General features: G+C 36.9%; 1 non-coding gene across 1 annotated transcript; it reads right to left on the bottom strand.

Moving 5' to 3' along the window:
* Positions 1 to 6,836: 6,836 nt before the first annotated feature.
* LOC127206094 (U1 spliceosomal RNA) lies at positions 6,837 to 7,000 on the bottom strand. Its single transcript, XR_007832776.1, has one exon. It is a non-coding gene; the product is annotated as a U1 spliceosomal RNA (small nuclear RNA).
* Positions 7,001 to 15,334: the final 8,334 nt, after the last annotated feature.

The raw sequence follows: 15,334 nt of genomic DNA, 5'->3' as shown, positions 1-15,334 counted from the left end.
TCTCAAGCCCCTAATTGTTACTCACAAATAAGGTTATTTTTAATTCGAGGTATTAAATTTTGTATATTAATGCAAATCATGCTCATGTCCAAAACTAGTCTAATTTTATCATAAGAATATATATTCTAGGTATAATAGATAGGTATGATTCTATAGATATGAGGTCTTTAAAAAACCTCAGAGGCCTACAGAATATGACATTTAAATATGTTTTTATTATTCTAAAGATTCTTTGACAACAATACAAGTTAACTCCTGGCAACACCCATCCTGCCTCAAAGAAGATGAGCATCAGAGAACCTCCTTATTATGTAGGGGATATTTCTTTAACAAAGAGATTTCGACTGGGACTCCAATAGCATATGGAATAGCCCCAAGAATTACAGAATCACACTACATAAGTTTCTCCATTGTAAAGGGAATTAGCAGAATAAAAATCCTACATAATGAGAGTCTTTTTGAAAACTTTTTATTACATTTATTATTCCATTTTAGGTAGGTGTGTGTGTGTGTGTGTGTGTGTGTGTGTGTTCATGTACATGTTCAGAACTCTTCTTATTTCACACTGGTCCTCAGTTGATTCACCCTTTTACTACTAAAAGAGTGAAATTAATATCATGATTCTCCTTCCTCAACTTTTGAAGCTTGAGCATTGTTAAATACATATTTAGCAATTTCTTGTCTTCCATTGAAAATTGTCTGCTCATTTCATTAACCATTGTTGGTTGGCAGTTAATATTTTGGTGTTTACTTTTTATACTCTTTTATATACCCAACATATATGAACCTTTGGCGTATAACTGTCAGAGATTTTCTCCCTTTCTTGGGCCAGTGAGATGTCTCAGTGGATAAAAGCATATGCTACTAAGCTGTGATAGTTCACCTAGATCAATATGATAGAAGGAGAGACTCATAGCAACTCACAAATCTTTCTAGCCCTGGATTTGTGTTTGTAAGACTTGCTTTGTGCCATAAAATACGTTATATTTTAGGACATGATTATAAGCTTCTGAAAAGAATATGTGTTTTGTAGAGTGACATGGCATTCTCTAGAAGCCTGCTAAGTAATTTGACCTACAATGTAGTTTAGTTTTGAAGATTTTTTTTTTGATGATTTGTTTGCCTTAATGTCATGCCTACTGATGAAAATGGAGCATTTAAATCGCTCACTATTATTTTGTAGGACCTTATCTGTCCATTTATGTCCTATAGTGATTACTTTATGGAAGTGACAGTACTGGGCTCCATTTTTTGGTACACAAATCTGCTTGCATTCCATAAGACCTACCTGCACTAGGAACATCAAAGTAATATCTCAACTCCCCTTCAACCCCAAGCCAACTATGTACCCCTAAGGCACACACAGTAATAGTAAACTGAACTCTGTCCCTTGTGCTCCATTTTCTATCCTGCAACACTGCCTGCTTTCCTGGAGACCACACTGGCACCAGGGAATCCCTGGCCACACTAGTACCCCAGAAGCAAGGTTAGCACTCAAAACCCCAGAAGCCCTCAGGCCACAAAATTGTTAGAGGAGACACCTTATTGGACCTGAAGTTTAAGTATTCTCGAGAACCCCAGGGCATCAGTTTAGAAGATGGAGAAGAAACAGAACCAAGGGAGAAAATCTAAAACCATCCATCCAACAAAGATAAACTCAGAAATCATTATCTAAACTTATAACAAGCACCAAACCCTTATGGATAAAGGGCAGCGTAAAAACACAGTCAACAAGAGCCAGGGAAATAGCATGACCAGATCCCAGCTATCCTACTACAAGTACCACTCAATATCCTAACACAAAAGAAGCACAAGAAAATGATCTTAAATACAAACTTATAAAGATGATACAGGATTTTAAAGAGGAAATGATAAATCCCTTAAAGAAATATAGGAAAATACAATGAAATAGGCAAAGGAGATGAATAAAACTGTTTAACACCTGGATTGAAAATAGGGTCTAATTTCCAAAATATATAAAGAACTCAAGAAATTAAACACCACCAAACCAAATAACCCAATTGAGAAAAGGGGCTTGGAACTAAACAGAGAATTCTCAACAGAGGAATATCAAATGGCTGAGAAACACTTAAAGAAATGCTCAACCTCCTCAGTCATCAGGGAAATGCAAATCAAAACAACTCTGAGATTCCATCTTACACCCATCAGAATGGCTAAGATCAAAAATTCAAGTGACACCACATGCTGGCGAGGATGTGGGGAGAGAGGAACACTCCTTCATTGCTGGTGGGAATGCAAACTAGTACAGTCACTTTGGAAATCTATCTGGTGCTATCTCAGAAAACTGGGAATAAGGCTTGCTTAAGACCAAGCTATTCCACTCCTTGGAATATACCCAGAAGATGCTCCAGCACACAACAAGAAAATTTGCTCAACCATGTTCATAGCAGCCTTATTCATAATCGCCAGAATGTGAAAACAGCCTAAGTGTCCCTCAGTAGAAGAATTGATAAAGAAACTGTGGTACATTTACACTATGGAATACTATTCAGCTATTAAGAACAAGGAATTCCCAAAATTTGTGGATAAATGGATTGAGCTAGAAATGATCATAATGAGTGAGTTAACCCAGAAGCAGAAAGACTCAAATGGTATATACTCACTTATATCTGCACACTAGCCCAAGGGGCATGTCCCACGAAAGCCTTCACTTACCAGGAAACTGGGACAGAGGGGAGGACATCCTATTGGGACTCTAGACGAGAGAAGCATGGGAGAATAGCAAAGTAGAAGGATCCAGAGGGTCCTAGAAACCTACAAGTAGAACATTATGATAGGCAGGTTTGGGCCTAGAGGTCCCACTCAAACTAAGGCACCAGCCAAGAACAATACAGGTGGTAAACTTTAAACCCCTACCCAGATCTAGCCAACAGACAGAACATTCTCCACAGTTGAGTGGAGAGTGGGATATGACTTTCTCAAGTACTCTGGTGCCTCACATTTGACCATGTCCCCTGGAGGGGGAGACCTGGTGGCACTCAGAGGAAGGACAGCAGGTTACCAAGAAGAGACTTGATCCCTATGAGGATTTAACAATCACTGATCTTTAATACTTTTCAATACCAATGGACTCAATTCCCCAATGAAGAGACACAGACTATAAGGATGAATGTGGAAACAGAATCCATCATTCTGCTGCATACAAGACACATACCTCAACATCAAAGATAGACCTCAGAGTAAAGGGCTGGAAAAAGATATTCAAAGCAAGCCGACCCAATAAGCAAGTTGGAGTAGTCATTATAATATCTAACAAAATTGACTTTTAACCAAAACTAATCAAAAAAGACAGGAAAGGACACTATATACTCATCAAAGGAAAAATCCACCAAGATGATGTCTCAATTCTGAATATTCCCACATTCATAAAGGAAACATTATTAAAGCTTAAATCACACATTGAACCACAAAATAATAGTAGAAGACTTCAACACCTCACTCTCTTCGTTGGACAGGCCACTCAAACAGATGCAAAACAGAAAAATAATGAAACTAACAGATGGTATGACCCAAATGGGCCTAAATGATATTACAGAACATTTCACCCAAACAAAAAAGAATATACCGCCTTCTCAGCGCCTCATGGAACATGTTCCAAAATGACCATATACTTGATACCAAAGCAAGTCTCAACCATACATGAACTGGACCTAGGCTCCTTACAAAGATGTAGCTGATGGGCAGCTCAATCATCATGTGTGTCCTCCAGTAAGGGAGGACCTTACTAGACAGTGGACACTGTCTCTGATATGGACTCTTTTGACAGCTTTGTTGATCTCTTCTCCCTGAGAGACTGCCTTTCCAAGTCACAGAGGAAGAGGACAAACTCAGTTCTGATGCAACTTCATGAGCTTGAGAGGATTGGATGGTGGTCTCCCATTTTCTGGGGAATAGAGGAGGGGGGTAAAAGAGAGGGAGGGAGGTTAGAACTACGAGGCAAGGAAGGGTGGGGCTACAACTAGGATGTAAAGTGAATAAGTAAATTGGATGTCCAATCAAAATCAATCTACAGATCCAATGCAACACCCATTAAAATTCTAATACAATTCCTTACAGACCTTGAATGAACAATACTCAACATCATATAGAAAAACAAAACAAAACAAAATCAGGATAGCTATAACAATCCTGTACAATAAAAGAACTTCTTGAGATATCACCATCCCTGATTTCAAGCTCTACTACAGAGTGGTAATAATAAAAATGATGTGGTATTTCAAAAAACCAGACAGGTCCTTCAGTGGAATTGATTTGAACATTCAGAAGTAAACCCATATACCTATGTGGGTTGGTTAAAAAAAGTGATACAGTGGAAAAATGAAATCATCTTTAACAAATGGTGCTGGTCAAATTGGATATCTGCATATAGAAGAATATAAATAGATCCATACCTACTATCCTGCACAAAACTCAAGTCCAAGTGAATCAAAGACCTCACCAAAAGCCAGATACACTAAATCTGATAGAAAAGATAGTGAGGAGTAGCCTTGACCACATTGACACAGGATACAACTTCTTAAATAGAACAAAAAAACTTTGTCAAAGGGACAAAATGGCAGCCTACAGATTGGGAAAAGATGGAAGGCTGATATCCAAATATATATAAAGAACTCAAAAAACTGGATATTAACAAACAAGATAACCCAATTAAAAATAAGTTACAGATCTAAACAGAAATGTCTTGACCGAGCAATCTCTAATGGCCAAGAAGCACTTAATGAAATGTTCAAAGTCCATAGTCATCAGGGAAATGCAAATCAAAACAACTCTGAGATTCTATCTTACACCTGCCAGAATGGTCAAGATAAAATATTCAAGCAACAGCTCTTGCCGTCAAGGATGTGGAGGAAAAGAAACATTCCTCCATTGCTGGTGGTAGTGTAAATATGTACAAACACTTTGGGAATCACTTTGGTGGTTTCTCAGAAAACTGGAGTGCATATCTACCTCAAGACACAGTTATATCACTCCTGGGCATAAACTCACAAGAAGCTATACCATACCACAAGGACACTTGCTTAACTGTGTTCATAACAGCTATATTTGTAATATCCAGAAACAACCTCGTGTCCCTCAACTGAAGAATTGATAAATAAAATACGGTACATTTACACAACAAAGTATTACTCAGCCACTAAAAACAATGACATCATGAAATTTCAAGCAAATGGATGGCATTAGGAAAAATCATCCTGAGTAAAGTAACCCAGACTCAGAAAGGCAAGCATGGTATGACTCACTTATAAGTGGATATTAGTCATAAAATACAGGATAACAATGCTATAGTTCACAGACACAAAGAAGCTAAGTAACAAGGATGGACCAAGAGTGTCTGCTTGAATCTCACTGAGACAGTGAATTAGACTAGACATAGGGAGAGGGTGTAAGTGAGGACTTGTTTTGGGAGGTGGTGGAGATGGTAACAGGAGGGATGAGGTTGAGGGAGAATGGAGGGAGAGAGTACTGAGACATACAGTTGGAATCAGGGGAGGGGCATCTCTGGGAAAAGCTAGACACCCAGGACAATGGAAACTCCCAGGAAACTATCAGGCTGATCCTAGCTAAGTCTCAGTGCAACAAGGGGATATGGAGCCTGAACAGGCCATCTTCAGTAACCAGGCAAGACTTCCATTGGAGGGATTGCGACACCAACCCAGCCACAAAACCATAGACCCACAATTTGTCCTGCCTACAAGATGTGCAGGGGTAAAAGATGGAGCAGAATTTGAGGGAAGGGCCAACCAATGACTGGCCCAACTTGAGTCCCATGTCATGAGAGGGAGTCTACTCCTGACACTATTAATGATATTCTGCTATACTTGCAGACAGGAGCATAGTATAACTGCCATCAGATAGGCAACTGATGGGACCTGATGCACAGACCCACAGCTAACTATTAAGCAGAGTTTGGGGAATCCTGTGGATGAGGCAAAGGAAGGATTATATGAGCCAGATGGGCCAATGACATAACATGAAAACCTACAGAATAAACTAAATGGGGCCAACAGGGCCTTATAGAGACTGAACTGCAAACCAGAAAACATGCAAAGACCTAGGTCCTCTGCACATTTGTAGCAGTACTGCAGCTGGGTTTTCATGTTGGACTCCTATAGTGGGAGCAGGGCCTGTCTGTGATTATATTGCCTGCCTTTGGATCCTTTCCCTTGACTTGGCTGGATTGTCTAGCCTCAATAGAAGAAGATGTGACTAGTCTTAATCCAACTTGATATGCCAAGGTTGGCTGATCTCCATAGGAGCCCTACCATTTTCTGAGAAGAGTAGGCTGGGTACATGGGAGGGGAGGGGAGAGGGAAAGACTGGGAGAAGTGGAGGGAGGGAAAGCTATAATAGGGATATAAAGTAAATAGATAATTAATTTAAAAAAAAAGGATAAAAGAACCATCAAGACAAGAACACAAGGAGCGACAGTACTGGTGTTTGGCTGATATGTTATAATGATTACATCTTCTGATGTATGCTTTTTTTGTGTGTGATCACTTCTGTGACCTCTGTTTATTTGACTAATTTTGCCTTCATGTTTGCTTTATTAGATATTAATATAGCTAATTCCCTTTCCCCAAGACTCCATTTTCTTGGAATGCTGCTCTATCACTTCACTTTCAGTCTGTGTATGTATATTTTGTTTTGGATGATGTGTGTTTCTTGATGGCCATACAGTGTTGATTCTTGCATTTTTAAATCAAATCATTCAGTTCGTATGTATCTTTCAATTGGACAGTTAAGACTATTTGCTCTCATGATTATAATAGAAAGCTATGAACGATCTTTTTTTTTCTTTTCTTTTCTTTTTTAAACAGGGGAGAACACGAACGCAGTCCCCCACTACCACAAATTATGCAGTCGAGTTTCCTGCATTTGGGGAAATCACAGGGGTCAGCACATCTGGAGTGCAATGGATAAGCCTCGCCCTGGGAAAACCACCTTCGTGATCATGGTATCTCCCCTGCCAGGTAAGTATGCTATGAAAGATCTTATTTCTCTGTAAAGCTGAGTTGCTTAAGTAGCATCTGTAGTGGTGACTGAATAAGAATTAATATTTTACCTTGTGCTGATCTTGGAAAGGGATTATTTTTCTATTGGCTTTTGAAGGACAAGTTTGCTGGATAATTTTACTGCCAGTCTAGATTGGCAGAATTTTTTTGGAGGGCTTAAATTATATCTTTGATGAGTACCTGATCTTGAGAATGTTTACTTTGAAACGTGCTACTATTCAAGTGGTTTGCATTTGTGAGCTGCTATTTCTCTTACAGCTTTCAATAATTTTTATATTGTATTATCTTCTCCCTTTTATTAAAAATAGATTTTTCCTCACATAATATATCCCCTCTCCACCTTTTCCAGTTCTAATTTACTCTGTCTCCCATCCAGATCTTTTTGTTTCTCATTAGAAAACACACAGGCTCCTAAGGGATAATAATAAAACAATGAATAATATAAAATAAAATGAAGCGACACAAATCTAACACATAGAACAAAATTAATAAACAGAATTAAAAGAGCTCAACAGAAGGCAGAAGAAAGAGAGATTCACTCATTCACATACTGGAAAACATTATATATATGCAAAGACCTGTAGGGTAAAAATAGTGAAAAAAGAATAAATAAAGTACAAATTAAAAAGAAATTATTTTTTACAAACTACAGGATATTATGTGACAAGGAACTTACAAAGATGCTGCTAAGTTCATGTATTGCTGGGCATTCAGCATAGCTTTGAGAGAAGTTTGTATTCCCAGTGGGAGTCCTTGGAAGAAACTGTATCTTTATTTGCTAGTGATTGTTAATTGATAACTGCTTCTGGGTTAGGGATGGACCTATGTGTCTACTTTTCTTTTCAGCTGTAGGACCTCATCTGGTACCAACCCATGAGGGTCCTGTGCATGCTGCAGCAGTCTCTATGAGTTCATATGCATATTGACCTTGTTGGCTTAGAAGCCGTTGTTTTCTTAGTGTCCCCCATCCCTTCAGTCTCTTACTCGTATTCCAGGAGATTCTCTGAACCCTGAGCAAAGGGTTTTGATGAGGACATCCCTTTTAGGGCTGAGTGTTCCAAGGTCCTTCAATCTTTCCATAATGTCTGATTATGGGAGTGTTTATTTATTTCAATCTGCTGTGAAAGAGAGCTTCTTTAATGATGGCTGAGATAGACGCTGATCTGTTTTCCTGGAATGAATCTATATTACATACTTAACATTTTAAATATAACATAGTATGGGAGGTTCTTTATTGGTTGTCCCTGCTTTGGGTTCTAAATGCCTCCTGGCCCTAGATGGTCATATCTTTCTCAAACTATCCAAATCTGTTTTTCAAGGTGTCCCAGCTGTATTTTATGTTGTACCCATAATATTTTATTAATGCGTGGATGTTCTGATGTATACCCAAACCCTGAAATTATGTCTTCTACTTGGTCTAGTCTCTCTATTATGCTTTTCATTGATTTTTATTTTATTTATTGAAGTTAATTTCTAATAATTTTATGTGGTCTTGTTACAAAAATCTCATATTGAACATTATGTTCACAGCAACATCAGCATTCTTCATGCATTCTGTTGTTTTTATATGTTATTGAAATATATTTATTCTAAGATGATTTTAACTTTTTGTATGATATCACCCATTTTAATAGTCTGTTGCAACAGAGTAACAAATTTCTGAAGTAGTCATATTACCCTGAAGTTTCATGTTTCTTCTAATTCTATGTTGGAATTTTTCATGTGTTAGAATGACTGTCTCTCTCACTTTCATATACAAAGCTTTCACTGGAAGAGACTTCAGTTGTCAGTGGATCCTGGGATGCTGTATTGTTTTTTTAGTGTTGAATATAATACATTTACATTTAGATTTTCACATAGTTTCCTTGTTAGCTTATTTGTTGTAGTGTAGTTGAGACGGGGTGTACTGTGCTAGAGCCTGAAGGTTATCATTTATCTGTAGGTCTCTTAGGTGAAATACTTCTACCAAATAAGAAATGTGTAAATGTCAGAATGCTTCGGAGATAAGCCTTATGTTGATTCTTCATCTCTTGTAAACCATACCTGATTTGAAAGTACATGTGTTCATTCTATGCTGCAGCATCATATCCCATATTTTTCTTGAGTATAATGTATTCAGTTAATATTAGTGATTTGTATCTGAGCAGCTAGGTTGAGAGTTTAGCCAAATAGCAAGATGTCTATACAATACATATTCAAAGGGTTTGCTCAATTCCCCATAGCACATAGAAAATAGAAAACAAATTACAAACAAAACCAATACTGTAGGTATAGATATTTTCATTTATCTGTCCTATCAAATTTATCTATCTATCTATCTATCTATCTATCTATCTATCTATCTATCTACCTACCTTCAATCCATATATCTATCTATGGGGCAATGAGAAATAGAATAAAGTCCTACTTAAAAGAAAGTAAGATTAGCCTGGCATGGTGGCACATGCCTCTAATCCCAGCACTTGAGAGGCAGAGGCAGAGGCAGGCAGATCACTCGCTGTGAGTTCAAGGCCAGCCTGGTCTACAAAGGGAATCCAGGACAGCCAAGGCTACACAGAGAACCCCTGTCTTGAAAAAAAAAAAAAAAAAAAAAAAAAGAAAGTATGATTAAAAGGAAATATAAAAGAAAAAAAGATATTGTCTTCACTAAAGTCATGATAGGCAGAGTAGATATTTACTAACTCTTCCAACTTGCACATCTTTCTGGGTTTTGTTTGTTTGTTTGTTTTCTGTCTTTCTTTTTTAAAGATTTTCTTTATTTGTAGTCTCTATACTCCAAAGCATGGGCAAAGATATTCAAATCTTCCTGTCTGTGATGCTTGACCATTGGTCAACATGAACATGGTTTGCTACTGTGGAGAGTTGAAATAGTTTGTTTCCCTGCTTGCTGGTATGAGTTAGCACAAAATCAAATGCTCCTTATCTACAGTTTAAACATTAGCTGAGCATGCTTCCTATAGACTGCAGCACAGAATCTGGGGCAAACCACTTGATGCAACAAGAATAACAGAGTAACAAACAGTATGAGGTAAAGAGCATGAAACAGGTCCTGTACCACAGACTCTTGTCTTTTTCTTTTTCTTTCTTTCTTTCTTTTTATTAAATTATTCATATTACATCTCAATTCTTGTCCCATCTTTTCTATCCCCCATTCCTCCCTTCCTCCCCCTTTCACCCTATTTCCCTCCCCTATGTAACTCTGGTGCCCCATATATGACCACGTCCCCTTGATGAGGAGGCCCGGTGGCACTCAGAGGAAGGATAACAGGCTGCCAAGAGACTTGATACCCTATGAGCATATAGAGGGGGAGGAGGTCCCTCAGTCACAGACCACTGTTTGAACTGTGGCTCAGTGACTGCATGCAGTTGTAGGTAGCTTCTCAGTATCCTAACATCAAATTGGACTCCCAAGCTGTTAGTCTTCAAACGAAAGGTCACTCTACTACCCTCTCCCATGTCCCTGACTTAATTCCCTCACATAAATTCTTTCATGGTTTTGCTTCAGTGGCATTCTATTAGGTTCACAATGCTCTACAAGTTCAGGGAAGGCGATGGTGCAATATTTACTGTGAATTCCAAAAGTAAGGAAAATATAAGCACTTAAAATTTCCAAAGCAGTAAGCCTGAACAGAATTATCTCAATATAGCTTCCTAGGATAGTACCACACACATTAAATAACATAAGGTCTTCCTCAATAGGCGATCTTCTGCATCAGTGAGTTCAGACTACCTTTCTTTACTGACCGTTTCACTGCCCTTCAAATCTCTCATCTGCTAAACAAGCTACCTCAGTCTGTCTCTCCTGTCTTTCAACTTGACTGGAGAAGAGCACTGAGGAACTCATTCTTATCCTATCATGACAATAATGGTCCCTGGGTCTTTCCAACTCAGTACTTAACAGAGTGTGTTTTGTCCGTAATTCACCTTATTAAAAGGCTGATTCTCTGATAATTATGGTCCTGGTAACACAGAATCTTAACTGCAACAGCTTGTTCAACCCACTAACTTAATTCTTCCTGGTAGTCATAATTTTATAAAGTTAACGCAAAGAAAATTCAGATATGTAGTATTTTATATAAGCTTATTAAATTATTTAGTAATACATTTTTTTTTTCGAGACAGAGTTTCTCTGTGTAGCCTTGGCTGTCCTGGACCTGCTTTGTAGACCAGGCTGGCCTCGAACTCACAGCAATACACCTGCCTCTGCTTCCTGAGTGCTGGGATTATAAGTGTGTGCCACCACGCCCGGCTATAAAACTTATTTTTTGCTTGTCCTAATTTGTTTAAACCAAAATGGATTTGCAATACTAAATAAGACTTCATTTCACATGGAAACATTCAGCCACCTATACATCTTTCCTACATCAACTCTGCTAGCTAATATTCAGACAGTAAAATATGCTAGTGAGAATCAGCTACAATCTGTGAGCAAAGCTATGTTTGTATATCCTATTAAAATGAATGATATTACTAACAACCATACAATGAATGCTCTAGATTATACATAAGGCACATTCTATAAAAGGCTGTTATTTCTAGTTTAAATATGATTCATATTTTAAATATAGGCAAGCCTCTTGGCACAAAATTATAAGGTAATCACATCACTGTTTGCAATACTTATCAATTTCCTAGATGTTCCATTCTATCTTCTTACCCTCACCTGCTATATTGCTTGTTATTGTTTTATTGCCAGAATTCTCCTCCAGATCCATAAAATTCTACATTGCTTGTTCATTATTTTAATACTTGGAAGAGCATCCTGACATTTTTAATCTGATTTCATGATTGCTTTATAGATAAGAGAGATTAAAAATGTTCTAGTAAATAGAGAAAAGTTTCCTTGACCAACATGACACAATGAGGAAAAAGACACTGCCATTGGGCATCAATGCTGTCAGTTTACACAGATGATCACCTAACTCCAATGAAAGGAATCCTAAAACTCTCTGTGTAAAACTTCCAATAACAAGAGCTGGTTTTCAAAATCAGGTCTCTGCACTAGCATATACCCCATCACCTTGGAACCTGCTAGAATGTGCATTCTTAAACTCACACACACACTCATAATAATACAGATGCTGTGAGAGTGAATCCCATCAATCCATCTTCACAAGATCTTGAGTAACCTTGAGACACAAACTATTTGAGGAAAACTTTAAAGAATTAATTTTATTTTAAGAACCAACAAGTTACTGACACTTTCAAATATAATTCAGTATTTAGCTAACTTGTTTGTTTAGGAATTTTCAGCTTCCCCATAAATGTAGAGATTTTTAAAACCAAGGATAAAACATATGTTAACTCTGGTATGCCATAAAATAAATTTAAATATTCGGAGTATGTTGCCTATTTGTTGTTGTCTTTTTTTTTTTTTACTATTAGTAAAATATAAATAATTATATTAGCTAATATTTTACTATATTATACACACATATTAATATTTGGAGATTTTCTATATATATATCATAGCTCTTCCTAAAACCATTGTGTTTGTAATATTGAGCTTTCATGTAGTCAAATTAAAATTCGTTGGACTCTTATAAAATACTTAAGCACTGCGTTTAATGAATAAACACTAGTTGCTCTTTTGATATAGTTATATAAAACAGAAATGCTGAATGGACACACAAAACAGAAAGCAATATATGCATAACAAACAATACACAGAAAAATATACTTACAATTGTATCTCTTTAGTCACACTACAAATGTATATAAGAATATATATTTATATGTTCTAAGTATATATATTTTAAGAAGTAAGAGGTACATTTTATTTGCTTGGATAATTATAGTAATCAAGACCAGTCATTCCGTGGATTATTATAATGCACTTTATCTCCTGGAGGACTAATGCAAGGGTGCTGCGTAGTAACATGGTTAGTTGAATAAATCAGGCTGAAAGCTCACAAGGACATGGTTGGACCACAAGGCATCTTAACCATTAATTTCTTCCATTTCAGTGGTTGCCATAGATTCCTACGAGTGACATTGATATTTTTCTTTAAAGAAACAAATGAAAACTGTTTGATTTAGTTGGCATTAGTTTCTGTGAATAATTGTGGTCCACATTAAAATTAAAGTTACATGGAAATAAGAGTTATGAAAATAGAGTTATATGTTACCATAGCTGGTATTCTGCTTTTGGCATGAGCTTAGTCAGGGGATTCAACTCAAGGGAATAAAGATAAAATCCTCTTTGCTCTTAAACTGGATATAGTATATTATGCTAAGCTTACATTCTCACCACATGTGTAGCATATTCCTTACTCTTCATGGAGTCTCTTTAGCTTCATGACTGCACTTAAGCTAGTTCTTTGTCTGAATGCACACCAATCACAAATGTTACTGATTTCAACTCCTTCCAATCAGTGGTATGATGTGTAAACCTCTTACATTTGAATATTTTATTTCACTTTATTTTATTTGTGTTTGTTTGATTGATTGATTTTGCACACAGGTGCCGTGTTTGTGGAAGCCAGGTGAGCACGTTAGATCTCTGGGAGCTAAAGTCACAGGAGATTGTGAGCCACCAGACATGGGTACATGCTATGAACCACTGCAGGGTCCCCTGCAAAAGCTGCACTGTGAACTGTTCGCACCTGCTGAGTCACCTCGCCAGCTCCCATTTGTTGCATTTAAACTTGCTTTTCTTGTAGTACTTCTGGCACAGAAGCAACTACTTGCCTTAATACTATCTGAGAAACTTGTATCTATAAAAGAAAATCAATTTAGGGCAGAATAAACAAACAAATAAAAAATTACGACCAATAACTAAGAAGACAAAAATGTTTGGAAACGGCGTTGAAAGAGGTTATTCTATCTAGGAATGTCAAAATGTTATAATAATTAAAAACATGCACAAGTACCAATGGGGACTGAAGTGTTGGTGTAGAACTCAGGCCCCACACACAATCTCTAGTGACCTGTGTCCCTGAGGGACTCCTGGCCTCCTATTTTAATAGTTTTTTCTATTCTCTGTTCAATTCTCCTTGGGGACAATACTCACCAATACCATGACAACCTGTTCCTTTATGTACTCTCTTCACAGAATTTTTCAAGTGAAGAAACAATCTTTTTGTAGTTCTTATAAAGTCAAGGGCCTTTCATGTTGCTCTTATGTTTTGTTTTATTGGAAATTGCTGGATCACAGTTGTCATCTTTGAATGAAAAAAGTATAAGATATTAAGAAAGCCAGAGTTTTATAAAAGATAAGTGGTTAAATATTTTAAAATATGAGAAAAAGAGTTCAAGAATGTGAACATTGTGTAAGATGTGTATCTCGGTGTGCATAAATTGCATTTTTAGTGGAATGCTATTTATTTTGGATAAAGTTAGTGCTGGGCTCCTGGAAGCACTTGGTGAACTTAGGCAAGAGTTGAGTTTTAGCAGTTGGACCTGGTGAGTGTGGATGTAGAAGGTGAGGAGGGTGTGTGATGATGGCCAGTATTCTGTGATATTCAACTCACGTTTCACAGCAGAGAATTATCTCACATGAAATTGTGTAGTGCTAAGGTTAGTAACTCTTGTCTTAAGTCTTTAACACCTTGTCCTTGACATTAAAATGTTAGCTATTACCAGTTCTTGACTCTGAGATGGAGAGTGGACACCATACAAAGCAAATAAAAACAGCAAACCCATGAAACATGATTAGATCTTTAAAAAAGAAAATATTTGAAATTATAAATTCATGCAATTTCACTAAATTTCATTCAAGAAATAAAAGAATAGCAAAAACGAAAGTCAATTCAGATCTTTTACCAGTTTCACACACCACATTATACAAAGAGTTAGATCCTGCCTTTAGTACATGGGAAAATAAAAACATGAGAAGTGACATATGTAAAAATGCAAAAGCAAAGACACAGAAAGCAAATGCTTGCTTAAAGACTTGTAGGCAAAATAAATAGGGTGTTACATTTTTAGATCCCCAACTTTGTTTTTTGATTCACTGTAGAAGAAAAATAGGTAACTGATAACCAGGAAACTCACCATCTTTAGTTCAATAACCACTCTAAAATTTTACTTCTTTATACTGGACATGCTTTTTTTAGTAAGGATATTTATTTCTTTTGCTTTAAGCCAGATTCTCATGCTGAGTAATCATAATTTAAAAGAGACAGTTAATAGGAAGCCTTTCATACAGAATTCTGGAAGGATCACATATCAAGTCACCTCTTAAAAATCCGTACCTATCTATGCTTTAAAACTAAACATTGTTGGATGCATTATATTTTTCACATGATCATTTACCTTGGTTTTTTAGCTTTTTAACAAATATGCAGAAAGCACTGCCA

The sequence above is a fragment of the Acomys russatus genome, chromosome 22 (genome assembly GCF_903995435.1).
Source record: "Acomys russatus chromosome 22, mAcoRus1.1, whole genome shotgun sequence".
Lineage (NCBI taxonomy): Eukaryota > Metazoa > Chordata > Mammalia > Rodentia > Muridae > Acomys > Acomys russatus.
Note: the sequence above shows the minus strand (reverse complement) of the source record. Positions and strands in the feature narration are given on the sequence as shown.